Source organism: Gadus morhua, chromosome 9 (assembly GCF_902167405.1).
Source record: "Gadus morhua chromosome 9, gadMor3.0, whole genome shotgun sequence".
Lineage (NCBI taxonomy): Eukaryota > Metazoa > Chordata > Actinopteri > Gadiformes > Gadidae > Gadus > Gadus morhua.
The window spans coordinates 5,297,930-5,318,903 of NC_044056.1; the positions used below are offsets into that span (position 1 = coordinate 5,297,930).

The 20,974-nt window shown below is 43.7% G+C and overlaps 1 protein-coding gene across 1 annotated transcript in view; it reads left to right on the top strand.

Annotated features, from left to right (window-relative positions):
- The first annotated feature begins 2,267 nt into the window (after positions 1-2,267).
- peak1 (pseudopodium-enriched atypical kinase 1) overlaps positions 2,268-20,974 on the top strand; it is an 83,126-nt gene continuing 64,419 nt past the window's right edge. Inside the window, 2 exon segments of the mRNA XM_030365483.1 lie at positions 2,268-2,467; positions 14,038-14,120. The gene's annotated coding sequence lies outside the window, so the exon portion shown is untranslated.

Sequence of the window (20,974 nt, forward strand, 5' to 3'; positions counted from 1 at the left end):
GAAGATCCTTAATTAATGCTTGTGACCGAGCATTTCACCTGTGGGTTCCGTTGAAACCTCTGGAACCTTCTATGTATGGGTGCATGTTTATGCAATGGGATGAGCATCCACGTCTTGCGTTGATGCAGACGGAAATAAATGTTGTGCAATTCACTATGAGAGCGATAGGCCACATTCAAGTACATACATAGGCTTGTAGTCTTATCCAGACAGTAATCAAAGTCGGCTCATAAGAGACATTTAACAAGGCCCTTCAGAGATGCAATTAAATCAGCATTCATGTCAGTCCGGTTGGACACACACACACACACACACATACAAAGACACACACGGACACACACAGACACACACACACACACAAACATGGTCAGCTTCCGGACCATGACCAAACACCGCCTTTTGCACACACACACACACACACACACACACACACACACACACACACCCTTATATGGCCTTGTCTAGCTCCTTCTGGTATCTTCTCGGCCGGTGACCCACGGTCGGGTTGCCATGACATCAGAGAGTCAGACAGCGGAGCCCCGCCTCCACACCGGGAGACCCGGAGCCCAGCGGGGAAGAATGGGTGCGTCAGAGAGGATGAGCTCTGCCCCTCAAGCTACCCTGCTAACCTTCACTTCCTGTCCTGCTGCACTCCCTTCCTGCCCTGCTAGAGTCCACACCCCCAGCCGCTCGTTAACATTAACACACTGCAGGACGGCCCGTCTTCAGATGTGCGTGCGTGCGTGTGTTACAGGATAATTACACTCCCACGTGAAGAGCAGCATCAAAACCTACAAATAGAAACAGATTAAGGCCATTTAGACTGTGATCTCTGTCCTGTGGCACAGTAAAGGAGGGGGTAGTGAAGGGGGGGTTTATAGCCTACATGTGTTTCTTTATTTTAACTGATAGCAAAACATAACTCGGAGAGTGAGCAATATGTCTGTGTTTTATTGTCAGGCATGAGCAATGTTATCAGGAGTCATTCAATGTCTGGTGACTCCTGTCGGCTTTCCTGTCATTGGGAAACTGCTGCTCCTTTTTTTTATTACACATAATAAAAGCGATGAGGATGTTTATACTGTATAGTTCTAAAAAACAAAACAAAACAAAACACAGAATGCTAACACAGAAGGGAACTACTTGCCTACAAATTGAAGGCATTTCGTTGAGGCCCAATCTTTAGAGTGATGTATATTGTAGGATACAATATACATCACTCTAAAAAAAAGAAATAGAATCGGCCTCAAGTTAATTCTTAAGATTGTTTGGCCAGCGCCGCCGTCTGTCAATTTCTAACCAGAAACAGTGTTGATAGATGACCAGCGGAGGGCGCTGTAATTTTCATTATAAAGAGTCAGTTGTGATCAGGTCGTTCTCAGGAATTAGTTGTCGTACACACATTTCCTCACGTCCACTATCATCCACTCTACAAAAGCAAGGGTACTTTAATACAGTTGAACAAAGCCTAAATTATTTTGTTTCTTTGTAAGCCTAGTCTATAAGAGTTAGGCATATAAGCAATTGTTTATATTGTCCATACACTATTCTTTTACTTTCGGAATGAGAGAAAGATAATTCCTCGGAAACGGGATAACCGGTTTGCTACAAATCCAGTCGTTTATTATTATTCAGTAAAGCCATTGCTTACGACACTCCCCGGCAGTGGATTTCTTTTCTTTGGCTCCAATTCGCGTTGCCAGGGCAGAGGAGAGCAAACAATGCTCGGAATGGGTAAGAAAAAAAACTTGAGTCATTCTCACATGTCAACTCCGGGCCGAAACCCCTCCTACTGCTGCTAGACGTGGACCTAAACTCTATCCTCCTCCGTCCCCCTCCTGGGACTGAAGGGGGATTCCTGCTTCAGCCCTTCAGGGCCTGGGCCTTGTGATAGATCAGTCACTCACTCACAGGCCACATAAGAACCTTGTGTATCACCTTAAATGTCATTTAGCCAGTAAAACAACCCATAACTTCGAAGTGCCTTGGAAATAAGTATGATTGTGGTTTTCTCAAAAAAATGTGAGGTATTTATCATGTAAAAAAAGAATGCATGTATGTTGACTATAGATTTCTGAATAGTGCCGACTACCAGGCCTAGATAACACTATTTTATCGAATAACGCAGTTCTTTACTTTTCAAATAAAGGTAAAATGTTCAAATAAACATAAGGTTAATACAGTATTATCTTAATAGTACAACGTTTGCACGTAAAGAGAGCGACAGCAGACCAATTGCGCGTGGTCGCGGTTCTCCGGGCCAGCCTCTATTTAGTACGCGCGTTCCCGCGACGGGCTTGTGGAAAAACTGCGGCTGGTTGAGCCACGCAGGGACGACTGTGTACAATCACCGCTAGAAATACATTCGGATTTCGTGTTTTCCCGAAGACATTCACGTAATCCAAACGGGACCATGACCGCGACACACGCGTACGAGCACACCCGGGAATGACTCGGAATCAACAAGGTAAGGAAAAGTTTAAGTTAAGTGTAAACTGAAACTGCCTCATACCAGTCCCAAGTCTCCCAAAAAATCGCTGCGAAGTTGTGTACAGCGGGGAATGCGATGTTTTTTTGAAATGGCAGACACACACTACTGTACTGCCACTGTTGTTTCAATCCCGGTATCGCACCGTCTCCACCGGGTTGATCTGCGGTGAGCGGGATAGAAAACGTCGATCCTGGAGAAGTTTGCGCGTTAACGTAGCGCAGCCTTCCACCAAATGAAGTGGTCGTGGTGGGCCAGTACGTTCTGTGGTGCGGGATATGCTGCAGGCTATTTGTTTTTTGTGTTTAAACAAAGCTATCGTACATCTCTGTAATACCTTTCTTTTGGGTGGTTGATTGACTGATACTGTGGAAGTTCAATGGACTGGATCCATCCATCCACATGCATATGTAGTACGTTAGTCGTCCCAGCGTCTAACGGAGGGCGCTCAGTGATGCAACATCATATTGTCACGTTGAAAGTCGTCTATATGTAAAATAGGATGACATATCCCACAGACACTTTAGCTCTTTTTTTGCTGCAATTGTTCTGGAATTACTTGAGGACTATAATAAATAATCAAGAAAATAATTGCTTTTGTTTATAACTGCCTAAGGGAAATGTATTTGGCCTACTGACCATCACATATTTACTTAATCCAGGGGAACTATTGGTCTATTTTTCGTATCAAAACGGTTTAGTACTACTATTGGGAAATGTATAGTTGCCAAGACTTGTCGTTACGCAGCGTTGGCTCGGATGCACATTTTGGAGTTAGATTGGTCCAAAGTGGCAGATGTCACCTTGTTACTGAAATAAGGAAGAAGCAGAGCCAGCCTTTCTGTAAAAGAGGCTCCACATATTTTCTACCGGTATCTCTATGCTCGTCTAGAGAGTCTACGTGATGCAATGGTGATGCTGGTTTGTTCCATCCCAGATGAAAATGTGAAGGACATACCTTAGATTCCAGGCAGTAAACAGCCTTCACCTTATGGTAATCTTGAACTTTCCATTTGACATTGTTTTCGAAAGTCGTGATCTCTCTGCCTGATAAAGATGCTGTCTGGTGCCGTAGCATCGCACGTCCATCACTTTCGACTGAACGATCTGGAAAATGTCTATTCAATCACTCCTACACTATGTTTCGTTTTTAATGCACTACACTGCTGCAACTATCATTTTCTTAAATGTTCACGTTTTTAAATAAGAAAAAATATGTTGAGACGCTCGAAAATCTCTAAGTAGGCCTATGTTTTTGTGAGGGATGCATCGAAACGTGACGTAGTGCAGTCCAGGGCTACATAATATCATCAATTCATCCGAGTGGCGTGAAAAGACCAATATCAGCGCAGTAGGCCTACTTCTGAATGTTTTGTGAATGAGGATGACGTGTTCCTGGTTTCAGTGCAAGATTGATGGGCCAGACCTTGACCCAACCCCGTCATTCCTTAAAGTGTTTTCCGTGGGTGGGTTGGTGGGTGTGCGTGCGTGCGTGTGTGCTTGCGCGTGCGAGTATGTGCGTGCGTGTTCGTGTGTGTGCTCAACTATAATGTATTAAACATCTGTGTTCAAATTTCTTCACTAACTGCTTTCTTTACAAAATGGAAATCACGTCAGAAATGGGCTACAATAGCCTACATGTTATACTTGTTTTAATATAGGAAAGAGCCACCAAGTAATTATTTATTCATTTAAAAATAGGTCTTCTATAAAAAATTGTCATGAATTGAACGCTCAAAATTCAATCAACTGTTACAGATGAGGATGTTTACTTCTTCAGCTGGTTTTGCTAACATGTCTTTTCAGGCCACCGATTCATTTTTGATACTGGGTCAGCGCAGTTATGGAGGTGGAAAGTTTCACATTTTTGAGGAAGATCATGTGACGCCAACATCCAATGAGATCGTCCCATGCCGAGGGCCACGGCTGGAGACAGTACAGGGAGCAACAGGTGTGACCCGCGGGGTTAAGCTTCCGGAAAACACACACACACACACACACACACACACACACACACACACACACACACACACACACACACACACACACACACACACACACACACACACACACACACACACACACATACACACACACACAATTGTGCACATGCATGCACAATTCCATACCTTTGACAATATAGTTCGACATGTACAGTATTCCTTATTTATTTTCTTATTCTTTCCTTCGTGACAATGTTTACATCCCAGGCGTCTGATAATGCTTTACTTCTGGTTTCATTATGAATGTTCAATATTGCAATATAACTTGTGCCTCCCATAGTTCAATTGGTGATCATTCTTATGTCAAAGAAGGCTTTGCCATTCTATCCAGATAAGTTGTCTTATGTTAATGAACGAAATATGAAGTCATTGATCAAACTGGTCTGATGGAGCTGTGGTTAGTCGAAAACCACAGCCCGTTTGTTCTTGTACTGCTGTGGCCATGTCCGTGCTGTTGCTTTTACTGTGTATTATAATTCGGTTCCATAGGCCTGCATTTATAATCATAGTAATCATAATAACATCAATCTTTTAACTGCCAAGATTCGGCTTGCACTTTAATTTCCTGGCTTCTTCATGGAGCCGGGGGGGCCTTCATTTGACTGTGTAGCCTCATTTGCGTAATGAGCTGAGCGATGGAGCGTCTCCTACATGCTACAGCAGGTCTGTTGGTCTCTTCTTCAGCGAACGAGGAACTGCTACTGTCAGTGGCCGCGTGGAGGTTGGGGTGGGAAGAGAGGGCCGGGTTACACCGAAACTGGGCTGTCATCTCCAGTACATATCACCGTACATACAATGTGCATCAGACTACTCCTATGGTATCTGATGCGTAGGCTGACCCTACGATTACGTCTGCAAACGGTGCTCGACGTTCATGTGATCATGTGATCATCATGGACATGTTAAAGTGGCACTCTGATTGACAGCTGCCACTGACTCGGGTCCTCGGAGAGTTCCAGAGATGATTGGGGTATTTTTTTGGAACACAGCCCCGATCTCACCAGCTCTATTCGGGCTCCCTTCAATCCATTTCATCCAGCGGTCTGTGGATGGGAGATGGATGGTTAGAGTTGCCGGCTGTGGTTCCCTGCTTTTTGTCGCTCCATTGGGACCCTATCATTCATTCATCCATCACTCTTTTACAGGGTATGAGGGCCCCAGTGTTGGTCGACGATGGCTTTTATTTGGTGTTCCAACGTCACTCCTCAGTGGTTTAAAAACGAAAATAACTGAATGTCAGTTCAGTCGGTTAATAGTAGTTTCCTTATTGTCTCTTGCAACACGTACAGTAATTATGTAATTTGTTTACACGAGTGCAAATCATTTATTGCAAACAATACCATATTTCCTTTGTAAATCCATAGTGCTCTGATCTAACTCTCTGTCGGTGGTGGATTTCTTTTGACCATGCTACATTTAATGTGGCACTCAATGCTATGTAGATGGGAAACTTAATGGCCGAACAACTTCAGAAATTGAATAGTTGAGGTCTATGCTCTTCAGTTGAGTCGTTTTAGATTTAATTCTCACGGGGCCAGGAGAGATCAGCTTTGTGAATCATCTCATGCTAACTTAACGGAGGCAGACGAAAAGTCCCACATTTTTTGAAAAGATTAAAATGCCTAGGAGGATGAACGTCTATTGTCCAAATCAAAGAACTTGTCTTTGACTTGGACAAAAGAGAAGGAGAGGGAGAGAAGGAGTGAGACAGAGTCAGGGAGGCTGACGACAGTTCACTTAGAAAAATATGGCCAGATTTATTTTTCTAAGTGAACTGTCCGACTCCTGAATCGTGACTAAAAAGTCTATGTAATGAATGGTCTTGGAGGGTATTTCTTTCTGTCGAACTGAACAGTATTGAGTGAAACAGTCCCGCCAGACCAGGATGCTGAACCCTGTGAGGTCCAGAAAGGAGCGTATAGTGAGCCTGTAGTGAGGCATTGTTGTTTGACTGCTGACGTCTTGCAGACCTTGTTGAGACACTAACTGCTATGACAACCTGTTACGGTTTGTGTTCAGTGGCTGATGGATGAGGTGGCTCTCTACTACTTCCAGTCCTCAGGCTGCGGGTACTCCTAACAGACTCCAACACGGTCTTATTTAAAGGCTTCACTGGCTCTGACCAAGGTTTTGAACTTCATCCCGACCTGATGCACGGTGGATGACTTTGTGTACGAGTGAACGACGTCATTTTTTGTGATAGGTGACACGATGACATTGTGTATCATGAATGATGTTGTACTATGACGGACATTATGTGTGGGTAATGACGTCATGGACCCACGCATGGTGATTGGGGCATGCTGCCATGTATGGTGATGTATGGTGCATGACGTCATGTTTGGGGCCTGTTTTGCGTGAATGACATCACATATTGTGAATGACGTCATGGATGGTGATTGGTGAACGAAGCCATGAATGGTGCATGTTGTCATGTACGGAGCCTGGTGCAAGGTGATTGACATCACGTATTGTGAATGATGTCATATATAGTGCATGATGTCATGTATTGGACCTGGTGTAAGGTGATGACATCACGTGTTGTGAATGATGTCATGTATTGTTTATATGGTGAATTACATCCTTTTATGGTGAATGACTTCATGTACAGAGATACATGGCGAATGACCTGATGTATGATTACTAGTACAAGAACCAGAAACCGGTCTTGGAAAATGCAGTAGTAACACTACCATTATTTGGGCGATAGTATAACGTACCGGAATTTGTGTGTGTTGGATGTGAACCAAGGACAATAACATGCACGGGAATCGGGATATAACTTTGCTCATGTACTGTATATTTAATGCAAGATGCCATTCCAATAAACAAAGCTTTGTTTTTTATAGCAGTCCCCGCTCCCAGCTCTTGGGAACAGAGGAGCACTCGCATCAGATATGACCGGTGGCTATAGTTACTGATTATATCTTATTTTTATGACTTACCCAAGTAATGTGCACAAATAGTAGGGTTCCTTACGATCCCTTCCGGAAAGTTCTTAAGTACAAAGACAACATCTGCACATCAGCCCCATTTAAAGGGGAGATGCTCTTTAATCTCAAAGAGTAACATAACACAATCTTCTACTAATAAATAAATCAGTAAATAAATAGTCTTTCAATTCAGTGTTCGAATGCTTACTTTGTTTATGATCTTTTATGAAAAAAAAAAGGTTAGAAGGTTAGGTTACATTTAAAAGGTTACACTTATTAAAAGGGCCTAGCCAAACACGGGATTATCCATTTATCCTTTGTTAGTTTTGTTTTCCATTATTAAAACATTATTTTAATTGGCTTATTTGGTAGCACTTCACCCCTGCCATCCGTTGTGAGAATAAAAAAATATCGAACCATTCGATTAAAATATTTTTTCTGAAAACCGATGAGGCTATTTGGGCCCATCATATGTACTTGTATCTTCCCCTTTAAAAGTAGACTTCACTATTAATTCACTATTGATGGCAAGAGTGTATTGCATCATCCCCTCTACTACACAACACGATGGAACCAAGAAGAGATTACAAAGACGCTGCTTACATTTCAAATATTCTTCTGATACAGCACGGCATTGAGTCACACTAATCCAAACCCCGGATGAACTTGGGTCCTCCCCAGAACATTCAGAGCTTCTTGAAATAGTCATGCGGTTGCATCATTGCAAATGCAAAGGCCTGGGTGAGACTGGAACGACCCTCTGGGGCTCGGACAGTCTGGCTCTGCATCCCAAAATAACCACAACGCCTTGCCTCAGACGAGTCTTGCTGCCGTCAGCCCTTGTTTACCTTCCTGCACCTGAGCCGCTGGCTCCCCCATCGAGATCAGATCAGATCCAGTATGTTCCCACCCGTCCGAGGGGTCGGGGATCCGTGAGAGGATTGGACAGGCAGGGGAGCGGATGGTATGGAAAGCCAAGAAGGCCACTAACTGGCCCTAGAATGGCGCGGTAAAAATGCAAAACCGCATGGAAACCGCACGGAAACCGTACGGATTCCGTGCAGTTTCGGTTTCGGTGCGGTTTTGCATTTTTACCGCGCAATTCTAGGGCCAGTTAGTGGCCTTCCTGGCTTTAGATAGGATGGAGCCGCTTGACATGAGTACGTACTGAAAGGGGCCGTCTTTACAGCCTCACCGAGAAACAGTAAATACAGCACTATTATTTTCCGCAGTCGTTGTATTATACGGTTGACATGTTGTTTTCTAGGATGTATTTAATAGCCCCCTGCCCCCCCCGCAAAACATGAATAAATTAAGGTCTGAACCGAACCGTTGATTTGATGAAGAGTTAGCTCTACTCAAGACAAGAAGCGTCCTTTTTAAGTTGCAATCAGAACATTCATCACTAGATAATGTAGTCGCAGCAGGAATAACTGAGAGCTATATGCATCCTGAATCACTATAATCTATCATAATTCATCTCTAGTCTCCAGTCATCTGCTATGGCTTTGCAGTTATTATGAGTTAGACGTTAACAAAGTTCCGGTGTGGATGCTCATTTGCTTCCAAGTCATATTGTGGTCCCCATTTTGCTGGCTGGGCTGTGATCTACCTCACCCAACTTCTCTTTCTAAGAATTGAATCCAAATTAGTTTCAAACTTCTACAAAAGGGGTACAAGTGAAGCAGTACAACAAACGTTGAACCTCTGTGATCTCTGAAGTTTGGGATACTAAATATTGAAACGTTTTCGTTTTATGAGGGTCTGTGGCCCTCTAAGGTTTAGGCGTGTTATTCTCCACGGTCTCTTTTTCGTCGGCTTGAGTCAACGGGATAAATGCAAAAGAATAAGGTTCATAAATTAGGGATGAAGAGGTGCGAGGAGGATCTCGGCTTGTTTGTCCTCTCTCTAATGGCTCCTCCTGACACTGCACATTTCCAGAAGTTTCCACCGTTGTGGAGGCCGAACTGGGTCATCGTGACTCACTTTTCTCCCTCCAAATTGAGTTCTTGAGACGGCAGTTTTTGATTTGGACAATGGAGAAGGAGAGAAGTAGTGAAACCGAGTCAGGGAGACTGACGACGGTTCATTTTAGAAATATGGCCAGACTTTGAGACTCTTGAAGTGTGACTAAAGAGTAGATCTTGTATTGAATGGCCTCGAAGGGTATTTAACTCTATTGAACTGAACAGTAGTGAGTGCACTAGGAGTTTGGGGAGGGCCTGTGAATGTGTCATCATTTACTGTTTAGTAATTGAGCTGATACTCCTACCCAACGTGACTTGCAGTGAGTCATTGAGTAGTAGTTGTTGTGATCTTGCTGAAGGAGGCCCACAGGTTAGGCTTTGGAAGCTTGGGGATTGAACCCGGTACCTTTTTTTTCGATTGGGAGTTGAACTCCCTCGCCACCAGGCTTGTTCTGCCCTCTGAATCAGCCAATTCACCGCGATCACCCACGTCACAGAAACTACTGCACAGCAACAGCAGAGGTATTTGTAAGGCGATCCTGCTCTCGGGCAGCCCATTGTCAGGTGGCATTTAAGGAGCGCTGTGACATTATGCCTTCGACACAAATGGTGAAAATGCCCGTCAGTGTGTTCACACGCCACACGACTTGTAAACACAATGAGGCGGCTGGCCTTGTCTGGCGTGGCCCAAAGGTTTTTTCCCACAAGTAATATAATGTTCAGTGCCCTCAATTTAAATCTATGTCCATCTGGGGAAGCTTACGCTACCTCGAGTTACCCCCCCCCCCCCCACCACCCGACCAGAGTAATGTAGTTCAATCCGACTGCCACTCAACCCTGCGGTGTGCCCCCCCCCCTTCCTTCAGTAACCACCTACCTTGGCAGTGTACCTGTTGCTCGCAACTTGATCTGGAAGCATTAAAAGACAAAATGCAAACACTATGTCTCCTCCAGGCCAATCCCATTGGAAATCCCACCCAAGCCAGAAGACCCCAACAGAACTGGTTATGTTACAGGAGGAGCAGTGAGAGTAGCAAGCTAGCCATCCGTCCGTAGTGGGCGAGACACACGCACGCACGCACGCACGCACGCACGCACGCACGCACGCACGCACGCACGCACGCACGCACACAGCTTTGAGAACCACTGATGTCATTATCGCTGCAGACAAGGAACTTAATATATGCTAATAATATCATAACACATACCATTTGGGGGAGAGACTTCCACCGTCCTTCTCGTGAAGCATCTGACAACACCGTGAGTGCGTAGAATCACAACGCCCCCCCCACCCGGGGGCACTCGTAACCCAAAGAGCATCTGGAGGATTCGGTGAACAACATCCCTGTCTGCATGTTCTATATTTAACCCCGACTTTACGGCCGTGGTACCGATTACATCAAGCCTCTGGCTCGGCCATTAAACACCATCCCAGTGGCCTCTGACCAGTTAACGGGCTTCCCTGGGGGGGGGGGGGTTGTGGAGGTTGACCTCCAGCAATGGCCCTGAGCCGCTCCTTAACGAGTTAACCATCCACCCACCCATGGTTTATTTGGTCGAGGATGGCCTTAACGTTTTTTTTCTTGCGGAATCCGACTCTGTGTTTTTTATCCGCTCACCAAGTCGGGAGTCGTTGGGAGCCGGGGCGGATGGACGGAGCTGTAATTAGCAGCGACCGTAATCACACTGGGAGCTAACCCCGGCGGCGGTGGAGGAAGACCACGGGTGGCTGCCCCTCACCGCGACAATCTGTGGGGTTTCCCCCTTTTTTTTGTCGCCGGAGCCGTCTGGTGGCTGCGTCACGCTTAGACCTCCCCTGGAGCCCCAGAGCGCAGACGGAAGGCTCGGGTCTCGAGGGTCCATGGGTGAAGAGGAGATCGCAAGATGGCATTCCAGATGGAACGCCCAACAAAACAGAAAAAAGAGATTAAGAAGTGGGAGGGGGTATGCCATGCAAGAGAAGTTGAACGGGGACAGAGATGGAGACATGTTTTTGGCCATTTGATAAGTCAGAAGCTCTTGTGGTTTGTTTTATTGTCGTAGTGCCGAATCCGGTTTATATATAGTGAGTGATGCCATGCACATGTGATTCAAACTGCTGGTTTCGGATCAGTGCACGCCTTTCTTTTTCTGCCCTGGCTCCAGCAGGAATGGTGATGTCATACTCTAACAACATGATGTTTGCTTAAAATAGTTTGCCTTTGTTTTCTATTACGTATTTCTTCAAACATGGTTCGCTCAGCCTGGGCAATAACCTGCATTCCTTATGTGTGACAAGCGCAGCCCTGGCGTCAATTCAATGAATTAGCCTTTTTGTTTATTGGGTTTGTTCATTCATCTGTCGGTTAATTACATTTTTGTAAATGTGTCCATTGGAGCCATTTTAATTGTGTGAGCTTTCCTGTGTTCTTGGTTGTCTCTGTTCTTGACATGCTACAGTATCAAATTAGAAGTAGGCCTATCAAATTGAATCATGTAATGTACTGTGTCCAAGCAACATGGGCATGTTCCCCACAATAGCTAGGATTAGAGATACATGATTCTATGTATCAATATAAGCTTGTTTTCTTCACATCATGGCCAATTAAGCCCCAACCTCCCCCACAATGGATTTTCTAACGGTTGATCACATGCACAAAACGCTTGTAAATTATTCCCGTAGATCCTTTGAGAACATGGGTCTGAGCAGTTATCTAACCACTGTTACTCCTCCTTGCTGTGTAATGTCTTCTCTGGTTCCAGGCTAATCATATGGAGGGAAAAGCCTTTGATATGCGTTCTGCCGAGCTTGGCATGTTTCTCTCCGTCAGGGAACGCATCTTTTTGGGCTGCATCTGAAGATCAAAGCGGCTAATAATAATAATAATGCATATGCATCCTAACGAGGGCTTATAGTGTTTTTTTTCATCAGGCTCCACCAAAGGCTCACGTTACACAAGTAGGCTACAGATCCTCTGTGATGTACCACTCATGTCTGTAGCCTTTCCCCAAAGTTAGACAAATATGAAGGGTCATCATCACTGCATTGCATTTTGCATAATTGACTGAGCCAAACCAGTCCAATTTTACATTTACATTTGAGGGTGATTAGCAGACACAACAGTTACATTCACACACTGAGTCATCCATGAAAGGCCAGCTCATCTGGAGCAGTAAGGGAAACCTTGACACTCAGTTAGGAAGAGCCGGGGATCGAACTAGCAAACTTCCAGTTACAAGTCAACCCATACTACCTCCTGAGCTAGGCCGACCCTCTAGTAGATTTTTGAGAAAAGCAACCACAGAACGTGGGACGATTCATGATGAAATCATTTAGCTAAACGCTATCATCAAGCGCACCTTGCATTGGCTTTGTGGAACGGATACAACGGATTATGAGCAGAAAGGGGTTGGGGCTATCTGGCCCTGTAAGATGCCTCCGGTCACACTGCAGACTGCCACACACCCAAGCCACTACACTCGAGCACTGCTGAGACCTGGATGAATGGCCGGTGTTGGTTGGCTGCTTCAGTGGTACCTCAGTCGGTTCAGATATATTCCCGCCGGCCCCTACTCGTTAGGCTCGGCCATGTGACCACCAAAGGGCACACATGGGCCGAATTAATTACTTTAATCTTCAGGGAAGTTGTGTCTCTCTCTTGATTACTTCCTCTCGTACTCTTTCCTTTGTTCCTCTGCATAAAGAACACATAGTTTGGCTCTCCATGGTCCTATTGAAATGTACAAAAAGGCATACAACCTGTCTGCATTCTCATCACTCATTCACTCACTCACTCGCGCCAACTGGCTCACCCTGTCGACCTCCATCACTTCCCCTCACCCAGGACCCTCAACACACGCGCAGAAATGGCTGCACGCATGCCGGAACACGGACCAAGCAGGTTTCCATGCTTCACTATCACCTTCCAACAGCACAGCAGCCAAATAAATATTAGTGTTGGAGTCTGTATTACGGGACCTGGAGCAGCCATCATGAACAATGTGTAAACAGACACACTACTCGAATGCGTTCCCTTTGGACAACACTAGCTGTGGCCACAACAAATCCTTATATAGCTTGTTTCAGCCCGGGCAGACACTGCCGAGAGTGAAAACATGAATATACAGAGTGTGAGGCACGGCATGTGCGGATGAATTTGTGTTTTTTAAAAGGAGTGTTTGTGTTTAGGAATGAGGCATGTTGACACTGTTTCACGTTTTTGTTTTTTCGTTATCTGTTATACGACGGTAATATTCTTGTGTTGTGTTTTGTTTTTGGTGATCTGTGATCTGAAGGTAATATAACCGTGTCAGGTTTTGTTTTTCGGTGATCTGAAGTAGTGGATTTAATGTGTTGTGTTTTGTTTTGGGTGATCTGTATTATTTATGAAGGTAAAATTAATTTGTTGTGATAAACATCTTAGAGACACATTTGGTTCTGAACTGGTCAAAATCATTACATCCTAATTTCATGGACCAAGAATAATGATTGGCAACGTAATGACTTTTGATAACGAGATCATGTATGCGGTCCAACTTAGAAATTAAAAATAATTGACTTATTACTCTTTACTATTCACTGTTTTTTCTAATCGCTAATGGAATTCTTTGGAGCTAGTTTCAAAAGAGTGAAGGTTTTAATGAATCTTTGTTTCTCTCGTCCACAGAGGAAACGCATTCTCCAGACGCTTGGTGATTCTATCCGATCCCCTCGGCTCTGTTGAAGATATAAGAGACTTCCGTTCCACCGGTAAGTCAAGCCTCTTCCCCTACCGGCCTAGTGTTGGACATTTCTGATTCAATGGACTCACTGTTTTAAATAACAGGTAACAAAATCTTTGCCTCAGAATTCGTTCCAAAATGTATTCCGTCATACAGTCTAGTTTAGGCTCGTTCATTTTGGACTAGAATGTGCTATTCAGAAGGGGGTACGTTGTGTTCTGCTCAGGATTAGCTGTTGCAAGGCTATATTGTGTCCGGTGAATGAAGCCCAGAGCTGTTGGGACCACTGGAGGTTCCTGGCCCATGTACAAGCTTCTTCCTTTGTTCCCCCTCCTTCCCGCCCGGCTTGGCTATAAATCTCTCTCTGTATTTTATTTACAAGTTTGCCAAAACAAACACAAAGAGACAGGATGGATTTCTAGCTCTGTGTGTGTGTGTGTGTGTGTGTGTGTGTGTGTGTGTGTGTGTGTGTGTGTGTGTGTGTGTGTGTGTGTGTGTGTGTGTGTGTGTGTGTGTGTGTGTGTGTGTGTGTGTGTGTGTGAACAAACATGTGAATACGGATAGACTCTCTAGCAAGAGTCATTGTAAGATTGGCCACCCAATGTTTTCCCGAGATATCTTTGAATTCTAGATATTAGTGTTCTACAAAAAGGCTGAATAACATCTCTTCATGTAAAATGTGCCCATTTACATTTGGGATATGTGAGCGTGTTTCAATACAATCCTTTACATTTTCTTTGGAAAGCTACATCATTATATATATATATCTTATATCAACGTCTAGTGAACTTGAACTTTTAAGCTATTTATATTAATAATACTATCATTTTGTAGTCAACCATTACCTAGCCATCAATTGTAGCCCATTAAGTCATGAAGATATATATTAAGATTATTACCAGGACCCAGATGCCATGACTTGAATTACATCTAATAGCCCAAGATGATGATGATGATGATGATGATGATGATGATGATGATGATGATGAAAGAGAGAGAGGGAGGGGTGTTGGAGGTCGTAGTTCTGTTAGCAGGACGTGGGAACTGTACTTGCCTTGGAAACCACGTGGAGGAAAAAACAAACAGTGACGTGCTGATAAACAGAGGGAAAACATCTGAGGTGGGAATCGAGCAATGTAGGGAAGGAATGAGGAAAACACGGCGGTCTGGAACATGTTCAGGCATGTTGAGGCTTATGTATGGATAGAGGATTTATTTTTCCTGAAAGTGAGAACACATCGTATCGTGTAGGGGCAATTTATTGCTTGCTTGAGATGTAATACCTTTTTTGTTGGCATTTTCACTTTAGGCTACTTTTGAAAGTTTGTTGCTGCATGTCAGACATATTAAAGGTATTTATTTGTTTATTTTAAACATGTTTGCAAAAGCATGAAAATCCTCTTGTCGTGTGTTCCAATTTGCTTCGTCTACAAATGACAGCACAATTTCAATTTGCTTTTGTTTTGTGTAACCTGGTTTGGTGTAAATGTATGCTATTATGCTGATCTGCTACATTGTGTTGTAGTTCTCAGCAGTACACCGAGTGACTTTTTTTGCATCATTTGAAAATGGTTTGTATGATACTCTTAGCTGTGTGCTGTCTCATTCTTTCCATTTCTGTTATACTCTTGCCTTTGTGATGATCTGTTGTTTTTGCTCCGGCTTGTGTAAACTCTCTGCATATTTCTCCAAGATGGATGTATTTGCTTCCAGGCCCAGGAATGGATTCCTTTCTCTTTTACTGTTGTGATAACCAGGCACAAATTTGTGTTTGTTTATTTGATCAAAGATATGTTCTCCTCCTTTTTTTTGTGACTTTTCTCTGCTGCAAACTAATTCTTTCTCAGTACCAAAGACATAAGTCTGTTGCCTTTCAGAAACTATACCTATATACCTCAGTAAAGACTTAACTTTTAAAATGTTCATTATGTGCTAATATGATCTGCTAATTGGCTGTCAGTGTCCTCAGTGCATGACCTTGGTGAACGCCATTAGCTTTCTTTCCTTTCCCTTAAAAGTAATTCCGACCCCACCAGTAATCACTAACTCACTTGCTATCTTGCTGCAATGGTAAACAATATTAAGTGTTCCCCTTGGGGCCTTCATCATTAAGGGCAGGATCAATAAAGCCATGCAAAGTACTCGGCTAACAGGAAATGTAGCACTCGAACAGGACAAGATAGACCATTGGGTAGTGGTGCGTCCTTGAAGCAAGACCCATCAGTGGAAATGCAAGGTCACGGAGGATCAATGAAAGTCTGGAGAACGAACCTGGCCCTCTGAACACGCCCTCCTCCCCCCCCCCCCTCCCCCCCCCCCTCCCCCCCCCCCTCCCCCCCCCCCCCCCGCCCCTTGCTCTGGTGTGGTTGGGGCTGGAAACCGGCAGCTGTTGCGTTTCCCATGAAAGCACCTCAGAGACCAAAACCGCATTACACAGAGGAAGTCACAGAGGTCTGTAAAAATCAATACCAAATCATCTCTCAGTTCTGGCTTGTGTAGCCATTTCTGACGGAGGACTAGGGTAAGCTCATTTGTAGGCACCCTATCAGGAGCATTGTTTGGTTAATAAATCACCTAAAAGAAGGATGTTTGAGTTATATGTTTTAAGCACCCGCTCCCCCCTTGACCAAGCATTGGGTTTGGCTTGAAAACAACATTTTTGTTTTGTATGGTCTTGGCTACCACAACACAACAGATGTTGACGTTTCAGCTCAAGTTTCCCGTGTCCATCGTATACCCTCGCCACTTTGAGATTCCCCAATGTATGGTTCCAACAGGGGGCTCAGCAGTGATGGACCTGGGGGTATTCAGGACAGGTGACATTGGGGAGCCAGTCGTTCCCCTGGCTCTCTCTCTCAAAGTCCACCAGACTGTGGCCTTGTCCCCTGTGGACCCCCTGCTTGAGTTATCCCAGGCCTGTTTCAACTTAGTCATGGCAGGAATGTGCCAAAGCATGAGAAGGGGTCATAAGTCCTTATAGCCTGCAATGACTCACCCATACTGCCCCTTTCCCCACCCCCAGATCTCGGTGGAGACTGCCTGAAAACGCACATGCTTTCCCATGCATGCAACCTCCACATCCCCCAAGCCCCCCATACCCCTACCAGCTCAGCTCTGCCGAAGGCTATGTTTGGCCAGGGAAGTGCTGAAGAAGAAGAAGGAATATTGTTTTATCCTTTATGACATTTTGAGTGTAAGCTCAATTATGAGGATCAGTTTTGTCTTCTTGGGTTTCTTTTAAATCAAGAAACTTTGCCAAGGCTTCCGTTTCCCTATTGCCGGAAATAACCAAGACAACAACTCTTCATTCTATATTGTTGTGCCCCCTCATCATCTCAGCGTGATGGGATTATAAAGTCAAAGTCGTGGTATGAGTAAATACCTCACCTGTGCCTTTTACAATGAGATCTCCTATGAATGGCAGAAGAAAATGCTTACACTCGATTATGCAAACCAGTGCATCGCAGTTGACTTTGAATGGAGTTTAAATTCCTGTGGTTTTATGTAAAGAATGTTCTGGATCCGTTGTCCCCGGTATAATGCTGTAATCTGAGACCCTCGATTTAATCTTCCGCCACGCAGCGCTTCTATCCAGCCACCTATTTCATCGATGTTAAGTCAACCTCATCACGGACGCTTTGAAACAGGCTGTGACTCAGAGCTGTTTCAGCCACGGCCACTTAAGCTGGATCATGCTTTTGTAGATGGCCTGGCAGAAGTCAGCATGCCATCTTCAAAAGCAAAAGTCGACGTTTGGAATTGCAATCTGAGATCCGGGCCAGCGGGTCCAGGGGGTCCAGCTGTTCTGCTGTTGATGGCGGGGCCCCTCTAGCTCAGCTTTTGAATGACCGCGAGCTCTTGATCACAGTCATCAATGCATGAATGCCGTTATTCTATCCCGTCCGTACTGTTATTTTACTACTGGGGAAATGAGTGAAGGATCATAGTACTTTGTATGGAAGTGAATATACATAACGTGACCATTTAAACATTGGGTGAAAAAATGAAGATGCATGACGATTCTGTACTGTGAGTCGTTGTTTTATAAGAGCAAGCCTGGATTTGCATACCTGGTCTATATAGTCCCTTGGGATACATTTTTCTTCTTGTTCCAACAATCTGCATCCTACCAAACCTTTTGCACCTTTCATTTTCTTGCAAGGTACAGTATGTCTGCCAAGGAATGTATTAAAGAATTAAAGTCAGGTTGAGGTCTAATTTTGTTTGAGTATTATAGTTATAACTTTGTGCATATATATAGATATATATATATCGACAGAACAGTTATCGCTTACAGCCTGAGTGTGTATGGTAGGGTTTATACTCATTTGTTGACCTTTATAGGATTGCTTTATGAATTGGCGTTGACTGCTATGCAAACAATGTGTCCGCATACAGATGCAGTGAACCACCCACCCAATGCTGATGACTAACATGAAAGCAAGATCACCGTGGCAGATAACAGTTGGCTTACCAGGCATTTATAATCATATCAATGATAAAGACCTTTAATGTGGCATTAAAACTGTGCCCATAAAGTCATTAAAACCTAATCCATGCCACGCCAATCTCGTTTGCAGTTCCATTTCCGATGAAGTCTATAGGACTTTGCCAGACAATATATGAGTTTTGCCAAACTATTTTGCAAAGGTCACAGAGTTCATCTTCCTCTACTGTCATCAATTTCAATATCTTCAGGGAGCTTATGGTGCTATTAGCAAGTACTCAACAACATCCAATGTTCGAGACAAAATAATTCACTTTTTATTTGCTATAAGCACTTATTTGCTATAATTTAATACAATCAAATCTTGAGATACCAAATGCCAATTATTATTTCTTTCAGTTTTCAGCCTTTAGAAGTGTATAGTGAAGTTATACAACATTTTCTATATGATGGAATGGCTATTCCTCCAATTATTCGCTTATACAATTTCAAGGTTTACTTTCTCTTGCTTTCACATTTGCGTATACGTTCTTATCCTATCCCATCCATCTGGTTCCTCATAAAATATCAGCATCAAATACATGAAGGTTAACGTTGGGGCTGATCTAATAACCTTGGGCCTACATCCAGCAAGAAAACGGAAAGCCAGCCTGTCAGCAAAGGAGTGCCCACCCATCTATTATTGATGAGAATGAAAGCGGACGCTTCCCACTAATGGCTAATCTCTCATTTGTGGGATATGAAGCGTGTATGTCTATATCGAAGAAACCCCTGCCTACCCTCTCTCCCCACCCCCCCCCCCCCACCCCCCATGCCTTGGTTTGCATCGATCACTAGAGCTCCAGCCTGGCCATTTGGCCCATTTCCCCTCTGCATAATGTTAATGCAATCTGGCAACCGCCCTCTCAGGGGTAAACCGGTATGTGGACGTAGGTCTGGAACAGCCGAACAATCGGCAAGGAATGATAAACGGAGCCCAAACTGTTTGTCTAATGACCTTTTTCTTCTTCAGAGCCCAACCAATGCTGTCCTCTCATCAAGGATGTATTTGGAGGATTATCGTTACAATCTTTTCTTATCGTTCTTTTACATATTAAACTTTAGCGAAATACATGCAATAGGACAAATATGTTTTGCAATTGAATAAATCTCAAGATAACATTATAATGGAATAATTTTACAATTGATAGATTGTTAGATCCCTATGAGCATAGAACAAAGTAAAACCATATTTGAACGAGGAGCTCTGCCAAGGCCGTAACATTTTATGACTGCACTGCCTGCTATTAATTAGCCTTTGTTTGTTTTGGACTTTGCTTTATGAAGAATTTAACCTCAGCCATTAGAGGAGTGTGATGTCAAATCTCGATGTGCATCAATCTGCTTGTGTTTATTCCTTGTGTTGCTTTTTTAAATAAGTTTATTTTTATTGCACATGATTGGTCTACATCACAATTACTGCCTCGGAGAGCCTTACAGGTCCAAGCTGAAGCAGGATTTGACCAAAAGCACAATGGAAAATGGGATGCCCATATGTGGACTTTCACTTCTGGGTTGGCCAAGAGTGCAATAGATAGTGATGTTACAAATGCACTTTAAATCTGGAAGGATGTTCAAAATGTTGAATGCGATGATAATGGATGAATACAATTCAGTAAAATTAAAGTATCACAAATGAATACCTTAGATGACCCTTTACTCTGATGACAAAATGTATTTTGGTCCTGGCCAAAATAGTGAAATCCCCTCACAGCACAGCAGAGGTTTTTCTTCTGGACTATTACTTTATTTCCATGAATCATTTAGGCCAGCAACATCCTGTGATTATTCAATGCCAGCTATAACGTTTTTTTTCCCTCTAACTTATAAAAAATGATCTACCAAAAGTGTTGCAGTTCCCCTTCAAAGTCCTCATCTAGGCTAATGGCTTTCATTCAAGTAGATGGATTGTGTTTCCTCTTAGGCCAGAGGAGCAATGAACCCCGGGAAGGCTTTAGATCTGTCATCGGATGTCAAACTGCCAAAATCAAATTAGCTTTTTTTTTTAGAAGACTGGCAACTAAGATGGAAAAACATGGAAACAAAAGGGAGAAAACTGGCACAGAGGTTTATATTGTCTCGAAATGGTAATATAATTTCTCTGTCCTGTCTTGGGTGAATTGGAGCCAAAGTTACAAGAAGTTAACTTAAATTGTCAAACACTTAAATACCCCTACACTCCGAGTTTAGTCTAATGTAATATTATCCCGTTGTCTGGGTGTTGGGACTGAAGTTGACTATTAATTTAGCAGACGCTCTGATCCAATACATCGTATTTATGAAGCAGGGAGGGGTTTGAGTGAGTTTCTCAAGGATGCCTACATGTCCTTGGGCATTGAGGTTCGAACCCAGAAACATGGCTTAAGGTATTCTACAGAGGCCTACCGATAAGGGCA